This window comes from Sciurus vulgaris, assembly GCF_902686455.1.
Source record: "Sciurus vulgaris genome assembly, contig: HiC_scaffold_611_arrow_ctg1, whole genome shotgun sequence".
NCBI classification, from domain to species: Eukaryota; Metazoa; Chordata; class Mammalia; order Rodentia; family Sciuridae; genus Sciurus; species Sciurus vulgaris.
The window spans coordinates 867,317-877,085 of record NW_027632409.1 but is presented as its reverse complement, the minus strand read 5'-3'; the positions used below and the strand labels follow the sequence as shown (position 1 = coordinate 877,085).

Below are 9,769 nucleotides of genomic sequence, written 5' to 3'. Positions count from 1 at the left end.
ATTTAAACTTTTAATGAATAATAGTTACTTAAGAATAGTACTCTAAAAATTAAACTCAAGTGTTTCTTACCAAATCAATATTAAATTTTACCTTATTTCTATATTTTCTCTTGGTAACCAATTATAAAAAAAAAGTCCAATTCATATTCATAAGCAGTTGCAAATGATAATGGAATACACTTCTTTTATAAAGAGATTCTCTAGAAATTTTATGTTGACATCTGGACAAAAAATTAACTTGGCAGCAAAAATGATTGTATTGGTAATTGATTACTAATCTCTTAAAATTTGATATCATATACATCTACAGTCACAAATTTTTTTCTGTTAAAAAATGTTAAAGAATTTAAACATGCCATATATCTCTAGAAACATTTGAAAATTTTCCTACCTCAATAAAATGTAGATCAAAATATAATGCTTAAATATGTAAAGGTGGTAACAAAAATGTACAGGCAATACCCAGGAAGCAAATTAAACAAAGAGAGAATCAAAAGTCAAGAGCTCTTAAGCATAAACAAACTTTTACTTTCGTAGTAGGGGTTGCTGATACTGGCAGGAAAGTGCTTGGGTTTAGGTGCACAGTGGGATAAAAGGTGAAGAATTGGGTGTGTAAACGGTAACAGAAACACCAGTCACTTGTAAAATTATTATGAGTTAAGTTTGATAGTCTCAGACTATGAATAAAAACTTGAATGCTACCTGACACAACCAAGTTATTATTAACAAACAAATATGATACAAACACAACTGTTCTTTGGTAGTTTTGATCCCATGAAGAAAAATGAAAACAATGCAGGTTTATGTCAGAACTTTACTAATCTGTCAGTGGGGTAAGAGGTTTCTTTGCTGTAGGAGTTTTTGAGAAACAGAAGAACACTTACTTTCTCAATTTTTGTGCCATTTACTACATAGTAGCTAAAGATACAGTAAATTTAAATTTCATCTCATTCCCTAACACTGAAAGAATGGACATTTTTTTAAGCTGTCTGAGGTCACCCTCCCAGTTATCTTAACTCCCTAAGGTCACCCTCCCAGTCATCTCAACTCCCTAAGGTCACCCTCCCAGGAATGGGAACAAAGCCCTTAAAGCTGTTCCAAGAAACAGCCCCAAACAGAGAATAAAAGGGTAAATTGAGCCAGATAGCCAGATAGTGCTCAAACAGTAGGATTACCAGAAACTATTGACCAAAATCTATGCCCTGTTGTAAAACATTGTGAAACATGTTGTATGTTATCAGAAAACCCAGACCCCCTTTGAAATTTCCCGGCAGCTTTGTCCCCCTTTTCCCTTTCATTTACGACCCCTCCCCATGTGTGATTTCTGCCTTTATAAACCTACAAGATTTTCTGCTAGGGGACTCCTCGAGTTGGATTCCAGCACGCTGGAATAAACACCTCTTGCAGTTTGCATCAAGTGACGCCTCCTGCGGTTGATTGGGGTTGCCGTGGATCCATGGGACAGAGTTGGGGTTTCCTTTTTGGGGGCCTTACAACACTTTCAACATTGCTTTCTTAAATCTAGACCAAGATTCCAATACAAGAATACCTGTTCTTGTATGGTTCCTGAACTAAACATGTTTTTGGTTTTTTTTGTTTGTTTTGTTTTGTTTTTGCATTTTAAATGTTACTAATCAAATAAAAGAATATGAAACAGAGACTATAGTCCACAAAACCAAAAAAAAGGTACTAACAAGTCCCTGGTTTAGACAATCAACAGTCATCCAAGCCCTTACCTGTAGTTTTTTCTGATTTCCTTCAGCAACAGTCCTCCACTTCACACTACCAACACGACACTGAATGTGTAACAATGGGAAGACATGCAGTAGCACACCATTACATGGTACTTTACAATAAATATACCACAGAAGTAACTCTTACTACATAAATAAAAATAGTAAAAATCACTACAACAATCAGAAATAATTACTCTTGCATATTCATTACTTTTGTTTCTGAATTTACCTTAATTATAAGCTCATATGATTAAAAATTAATAATAGCCATGTTTAACAGTCAAATTGCTAAAAATTTAAGAATCATCTCAAAGTGTGAGCTGACAGCAGCACACCATTCTGTAAGGTCACACCTAAACAGGTAAAGGCTACACACATTACCGGCAAATAAAAACTGCATGAGTTCATATTCCCGAATTTTATGAAACACATCAGAAAATAATCTGTCATGGCAAGAAAGAATGCAAGCAGTACAAAAATGCTCAGAAACTTCAGTAAATATAATTATCTAACAAAACAATAAAATTGTTATGTTTAGCTGGGTGTGGTGGCACACATCTGTAATGCTGAGGCAGGAGATGGTGAGTGCAAAGCCAGTCTCAGCAAAAGCGAGGCACTAAGCAACTCAGTGAGACCCTATCTCTAAATAAAATATAAAATAGGGCTGGGATATGGCTCAGTGGTCAATTGTCCCTGAATTCAAACCTGGTACTCCAAAAATTTTCAAAAAATTTTGAATTATTATGTTTAAAAAATACCATGTTCCAAAAGTCAAATCAATCATGAACTTTAAAAAAGAAACCACTAGGGCTGTCATTGAGGCTCAGTGGTAAAATGTGCACCCAGAACATGTGAGGCATTTGGGTTCCCTCCTTAGCATCACATAAAAATAAATAAATAAAATAAAGGTCTTGTGCCCATCTGCAAATGAAGAGTTTTTGAAAATTTTAAAAATAGGCACTACCAAAAATGATCAGGAAAGTAGACCTAAAATAAATAGAAATTTTAAGATATGTATTTTCCCGGATATTTAAAAGGACATAATAATAAAAGAGTACCATAATAATAAAAGGTGATAATCTAATTACTCTACTAGTGAAGCCAGAATTGGGGACAGGCAGTTAGTGTAAAAATAGGGAATTGGTTCAAATCAAGGAAATGGAGGCCATGAAGCCATCTGCCTCTGGAAGTTGGAGACTTCCCCTGGAAGAATGGAAAGTCAAGGATCTCCGGAGTCCATTAATTGCCAAATTTACCTGCCTTTATCAAGGACTGCAAACAAGGGGTTGCTAATTGGTGCCCCCTGGGCCCTTATCTGCCTGAATCACCCTGGCCTTCCCCCCGCCCATGGCTTCTCACTTAATGCACAACCAGACCTAGTCATATAGCAGGAAGAAAAGAGATAAGGGGGAAAGAATGGGAGAATAAAACCCATAAAAAGGACAAGATTTGCTCATCCCATGGATTCTGCCTTTGGGTCCCCTTCTTCCACCCGGGAGAAGTCTGCATTTACTTTTCTTTAATAAAGCTACATTTCCACTCTACATTTGCCTCGGTGTGCTTCTCTGGCATTATACTTCAACACCTGAGGAAGCAGGACTCCTCACCAGTAAAGAGCGGTATCACTAGTCTATAATGATTATTTCAAGCATTAATGAGGTGTGAACCTAAATTAAGCACGACCCTAAGCTACCAGTCATTTTGAAATTCTGCATGTCCTTCTTATGGGATTTGGTTCCTTTCTGAACCAAATATTATTCAAATATTACTTCTCTGTAGTATCAAAAATACCCTCTCTAGTACCTTCCATCTTTCTGATGTCCTTCCTACTCTTAACTTGTTTTTTTAACTGGCAAAGAGAAAGCAGATAATAAAGGCTGGCAGACTAAAACCTAAAAACAGGCATGTTCTACAATCAGAAAGTTAGATAAAATAGACAAATAATCAAAATTACTCAATCTGCTTCTATTTCTGGTCATTGTCATGATGGAGCCAAGGCTTTCTCCAGTAATACTATGGGGTCTCCCCAATGGGGGTTTCTTGAAAGACCCTGTGTACTGGTGAAAGGAGGAATGCATGCTGTGAGATGGTGGAGGTCTGCTGGTCTTCACCACAGGCTCTGTGATTCACAGTATTTGAAAATCTTTCCATCACCAGCCCAAGATTCAGAATCACATTGGAATGATTGAGAAAGCAAAGCAGAAAACTGAGGTTGTAACAGAGATCACTACATATAAACTCATGTCTAAAACTATTCATACAAAGCAGTACATTTAAAATAATTTCTTATGAAAAATATTTATAAAAATATTTTAATTTAGCTAATATCTATCCCTTTCTCATGTAATAAAAATTAGATAATCACAAAACTAATATATTAATTATGTCCATTTGTTGACTTTAATTATCTCAAGATCGTTTACATCCATTCCTTCATGAATTTACTACCTAGTGTGTGCTTTATGATGAAGCATGCTACAGAATATAAAAGATGTAATCCTTGCCTAAATGAACTTATATTCCTATTGAAAGACATCCAGAAAAGTGTGTCAATTAGTGAATTAAACAAAAAAAGTATCATTTATAGAGACTATGAAATTATGTAAGGCCCCCCAAAAAGGAAACCCCAACTCTGTCCCATGGATAGACGGCAACCCCAATCAACCGCAGAAGGCGTCACTTGATGCAAACTGCAAGAGGTGTTTATTCCAGTGCCCTGGGACCCGACTCATGACTCACGCAAGAGTCCAGGAGTCGAGTCCCTAGCAGAAAATCTTGTAGGTTTATAAAGGCAGAAACCACACATCGGGAGGGGTCGCACACGAAAGGGGGAAAAGGGGGAAAAAAAAGGAAAAATGAGGAACAAAGCTGCCGGGAAATTTCAAAGGGGGTCTGGGTTTGCTGATAACATACAACATGTTTCACAATGTTTTACAACAGGGTGTAGATTCTGGTCGATAGTTTCTGGTAATCCTACTGTTTGAGCACTATCTGGCTATCAGGCTCAATTTACTCTTTTACTCTCTGTTTGGGGCTGTTTCCTGGAACAGCTTTAAGGACTTTGTTCCCATTACTGGGAGGGAGACCTTAGGGAGTTGAGATAAAACAGACAGCTTAAAAAAATGTCCATTCTTTCAATTATTGTCCCCAATTTTAGATTTTAATATAAAGAATTTTTAAACAATCACAGGTCTATTACCAAGCAGAAATATTCCTAAAATATAATGCTTTAAAATTATTTAGGCCAGGTGCAGTGGTGCATGCCTATAATCCCAGTGATTCAAGAGACTGAGACAGAAGAGTTGCAAGTTCAAAGCCAACTGCAGCAACCTAGTGAGACTCTAAGTAACTCAATAAAACCCTGTCTTTAAATAAAATATAAAAAAGGCTGAGGATGTGGTTTAGTGTTTAAGTGCCTCTGGGTTCAATCCCTGGTACCAAAAATAAAAGTTATTTAGTTATAAGTGGCAAATAATATGATCAGGATTTTTAAACTTGTTTCAACTTTTTTGATTATAACCCTAGGAATGGAATTGCTGCTTAATATGATAATTTTATATTTAAGCTTTAGGGAAAATTGTATGAATTAATTTTTGAAAATTAAAAAATTATTTAAAAAATCTGATGGGCTCAGAATTCTCTATTCTTGCAAGTACTTTGGATAAAATTCTACACTTTACTATATAATACATTTTATTCTAACAACAACAAGCCTAAACTCCATAAGGAAAGAATGTGATGGAAGAAATTATTAGGTACTGACCAAAAAAGATGCAGAATTTCTGTAAAAGTTATTAATTAAAGCAAGGGAATATGCAAAATCAGATTGTGGTAGTCCTTGCTACCTGTAATCTCTTCAATATCTATTAGGATGCCCACAAGTAGTATATCAAGTAAGTTTATTGAAGAAGAAATTCAACAGTTTCTATTTTTTCTTCTCTACTACCTGTCAAAATTTACTATTGTAAAATAAAATGTCATTAAACAATATATGCTACTTGAAAACAATTAGATATTTGTAAACATTTATTAGATATTAGTAAACATTTCACTAGGTTACAAACCATGCATGTTTTAATAAATAATATTAAAACATTTCAGAAAATATGCAATTAGTCTAAAATATTAACTAGTTAAAAAAGTAGGGGGTTCATTTTCTTTGATTCATAGCTTTTTTAAAATAGAGGTTATCAGGGTTGGGGAGATAGCTCAGTTGGTAGAGTACTTGCCTTGTAAGCACAAGGTCCTGGGTTTGATCCCCAGCACCCCCCAAAAAATAAAATAGAGGTGTGTCTTGTACTCAAATACTCATTAAGGATATGTCCTGGGGTTCAGGATGTGGCTCAGTGGTAGAGTACTTGCCTTGCATGTGTAAGGCACTGGGTTCAATTCTCAGAACCACATATAAATTAATGTATAAAATAAAGGTTGATCAATAACTATTTTTTTAAAAGAATATGTACTAGCCAAATGTTGTGGTACATGCTTACAATCCCAGAGGCTTGGGAGGCTGTGACAGAAGAATTGTGAATTCAAAGCCTGCTTCAGCTACTTAGTGAGGCCCTGAGCCACTCAGCAAGACCCTTTCTCAAAATAAAAAATAAAAAGTGATGGGGATGTTTCTCAGTGTTGTAGCACCATTGGGCTCAATCACTCTTACCCCCCAAAAAAAGAAAAGAAAAATTGTCCTAGTCAGGTACAGTTACTCATACTATCATTTTTTTACAGTTAAATATCCCAGAAATTTATTTGATGTTTGTTTGGATACATTTTTTATAGAAAGATTAGGATTATTATTTGCTTTGGGTGCCCCTGGTAAATCTTAAGGAGGCACTGAAACACAAAGAGTACCAATCTGGAGACATCATAAATGGAAATCATAAGCCCAATTTTAGGACCTTTCTAGGCTCAAAGATTTTCTCTAGAAAAATCAGGCCGCTCCCTTGAAAAATGTGTTGGGAGGTACTGTGTGAAAACAGCTGACATTTAGGAGGGCATTTCATGTTCTAGTGTGTTGAAACATTTAAATACTTGGAAACAAAGAATATTCAGCTTTGAAGTTTTCAATATTTTCAAGTCTAGGGTTTATAGCCAAGAAGGGCTGCTTCATGTTCCTCGAATTGGACTATGCTTCCCACAAAGTTAATCTTCAGCTTTGGCTTCCATTTCTCCTGCATCATCATCTCCATCCACTTCTGCATTTTCTCTCTCAAGCCTCTCCAGCTGCCTTGCAAGTTCAGTCTCATCTGTATCTGTGACCACCTTGGGCTCCATTTGAACATTGAACACACCCCTCTTTTCCTTGATAATGGCCATAGCTTGATTGAGGACAGAGAGCCCTTCTGTCCTCTCCAGGGTTGTCATAGTCATCACATACTGGGAAGGACCTATTAGATTAATCTTGATGGGCATTGTTTCTGTAGAACAATTCAAACCTGTTCTCAGGGCTTCTTTTACAGCATCAATACCTTCATAACCATAACAAGCCACTTCAATATCTGCTTGTATTTTGACAGCTTGTGGGGTCAAATGCCTATTAATGTTGTTAATGAGTACTTCCTGTTCATCTTCATTGAAATCTAAACTATCCAAAGTAGATGGATCTGAGACTGCATGCTTAAATGCATCATAGGCACCACAACCACGTCTCTCATACTTGTCATCAAAGACCCAAGCAGTCCTCTGGAACAGGCTTTCCAGTTGCTCATCCTTGGTATATACTAACACCTCAGCAACATGACAAACAATGCTATAAACAGTTTTGGATTTTGTAAATTTGTCTTCACATTTGATTGCTTCCTCTGGAGAAACTCTTCTTTTTGACAAATCAATATATCCTTTTTCTTTGTCCACTCTAATAACAACGACACATTCATTCCTGCCAATTCAGAAGAGTTTGTTTATAGAATGGATACACCTTCTGGATAATTCACTGAGAAGAATCATGCCTTCAATGTTGTATTCCAGCAAGCTGACTTAAGCTCCCATTTTAGCAATGGACCTTACATTCACCATCACTACATCTTCCACCTCAGGAAATTTGTGTTGATAAAATCTACAACTTAGACCTGGCATTCTGAGGTATGTGTGTGAATCCCGCACTAAATTAGTGTGCCGAGCTCTTTAGTCCTACTCATGCTATCTTAATAATTGAAGTAGGAGGATCACCAAACCAAAAGCCAGCAATTTACCAAGACTGTTTCAAAATGAAAACTAAAAAAACTATGTATACAGCCCAATGATAGAGTAGTCCTGTGTTCAGTTCTGAGTATCACTCCTCTCCCCACAATCAAATATGTCCCGTAAATCACCCATGAAGATGCATACTGTGCTTATTTTATTACTGAATATCACTGGCAAACATAATGGCAAGGCTTTTCTAATTTAAAAATAAACACACTGAGCTGGTCATGCTAACAAGGATCAGAAGTTCAAAGGTAGCCTTAGCTATGTAGCAAGGTCCAAAGCAATTTAGCAAAACCCTAAACAAATTACCAAGACACCATATAAAAGTGTTAAAAAGGGCTAGAGATATGACTCAGTGGTGAAGCACCATTGGGATCAATCCCTGGTATCAAAAAACAAACAAACAAAAAATGCCCCCATGCACACTGGATTTAAGTAATATAAAGAATTCAATGGGTTTCTGAAATAAAATTAGAATTTTGTCTCATGTATCTAGGAGATATCATCTTGCAAGACAAATAGAAGTCTATAAAATAAATTTTGGGATTTGACACAAAGGCAAATTTTTCCCTCCTCCATGTAACTATATCCAAATTATTATTTTAAATTTCCTACTAGTCCATCTCTCTTGTCCCACATTAAACACAAAACAGCAGCTCTCAGTGAAATCTCAGCAGAAGTTAGGAGGTCTGGGACGATAGATACAATGGTATAGACTTTGAAGCAAAGAAAATTAGGCTGTAAAGTATTCATTCTGCCAACATGTTGGGTAACCTTGAGGAAATAATGAACCTTCAGAGAAAAGGAAATATGGTATCTGAATCCTTGGTAGAATAAATGACTTCCCTGGAGTTACCCAACCAAGTGTTTCAGTATATCAAATCCCAACCCATGACTTCTGACTTAAATTGCAGATCCCTTTCCACTATGCCTTTCCCTCTCTCACAGCACAAACATGTACATGCAATGCAAGGGATGAGGGTGACCATGTTTTAACTGCTGCCACAAATCTCTACAGCAGAATCTCTGGCATAGTGAGGGAAGGCTTGTCAGGTAATCTGTGTGTCATGACACACTGGCAGCAAGTCATGTAAGCTCCTTTCTGGTAATTATAACATTTCTAGGGCTATTTTCATTTTGAATATATAGACTTGTTCTAAAAATGTGACAATTTATGCTTTAATGCATTCACTTTAACAAGCTCTTTATTTTATATCATTATCTGTGTATTACTAATTTGACTTGTAAAAAGGACTGTCACATGAATAAAACATTATATGCCTACCTGCTCTATGTGGTCAGTACTACAGATAAAGACTGTGACAAACATAAAATTGAAAACCAATAAAATTTATTCATGATGAACCTTAGAATTTAGTAGTCAATATGCATATAACATGTTGAAAAACTATGCTGAGACCACAAATTTCACAAATGTTCTATGCATTTTTAAATTGCATTAATTCAGGTTATAAGACTAGCAAAAATATTTAAATGTCTAATTAAATGTCAAAATAGTTATTTAAAAATTAGGATAATATTATGCAATATATCATTATTTGTAAAATAGTAAAAAACAGAAATGTGGGATGAATAATTAATTATGACTTGAAACAGGCATAATAAAAAAGTTGGAGTGAAAGTAGAATATTCAAGTAAGCAAGAGAAAGTTATACAATGTTATGATTCCTAAAACACCAGGAAATGAGAGAGAGAAATAAAAGGACATTTTTATGACTTTATCTAGACAGTAAATTCACATTGTTTATAAAGTAATTAAATGGGAGAAGCATCTTCTCCATCCCAAATATGTACTATTATCCTTGCTGCTGTTTTCTTCAATAGTC

The 9,769-nt window shown here is 35.7% G+C and overlaps 1 pseudogene across 1 annotated transcript; it reads right to left on the bottom strand.

Annotated features, from left to right (window-relative positions):
- Nucleotides 1-6,532: 6,532 nt before the first annotated feature.
- LOC306652818 (eukaryotic translation initiation factor 2 subunit 1-like) lies at nucleotides 6,533-7,860 on the bottom strand (annotated as a pseudogene). The gene has a single exon. The product of its transcript is annotated as a eukaryotic translation initiation factor 2 subunit 1-like (transcript).
- Nucleotides 7,861-9,769: the final 1,909 nt, after the last annotated feature.